This window comes from Megascapheus bottae, chromosome 1, assembly GCF_031878675.1.
Source record: "Megascapheus bottae isolate mThoBot1 chromosome 1, mThoBot2.hap1, whole genome shotgun sequence".
Lineage (NCBI taxonomy): Eukaryota > Metazoa > Chordata > Mammalia > Rodentia > Geomyidae > Megascapheus > Megascapheus bottae.
The window spans coordinates 8,213,764-8,214,444 of record NC_143509.1 but is presented as its reverse complement, the minus strand read 5'-3'; positions in this window follow the sequence as shown (position 1 = coordinate 8,214,444).

Sequence of the window (681 nt, the reverse complement as noted above, 5' to 3'; positions counted from 1 at the left end):
CTAGACAATATAGATGTTAATCTTAAGAGAACCATCAAAAAATCACATACATTGTAATCTTAAAGTGTATTTCTATACCACATGAGATATTCCTGAAGCTTTATCAGGAAAGCAGAGAGAGAGGGAGGAGGAAGAAAGAGAAGGAGTTGGAGACAAAGAGACAAAGAGAAAGAGAGACAGAAAACAACGCCCTCCATAACAGCCTCAGGTTTATTGCAAAAGGTGAAATCTGAGTAGAAATGCTCAAGTATTGGAGAAAGGAATCTCTGAAGATTATATTAGAAGATGAAAATTTGTTAAGAGGAAAGTGTTAGGAAAATGTATTAAATGACTGTGCAAAATGATGTTGTTCACAGAGAAAGTTAATATACGTAAAATTTAGAAAAGTGATTTACAAACAAAATAGTGAAATAACACTGAGAAGTGGAAATAATAGAATCAAGTATATATTGAACAGGAGGGGCCAAAAATATGACAAGTAACATTCCAGTTTAAATAGTTATCGGCACCACTTGTGACTACCATGAGTAGAAAAATGTACAGTAGATCCTTACACACCGAAGTAAAAGTTTCATAATATAAACTATTACAAGAAGGGAAAATTGCTGGACACTTACTTAGGAAAGTCTAAACACAATGCAGCCACATGGGTTTAACCTTAAGAATGCTGACTTTTTTCCT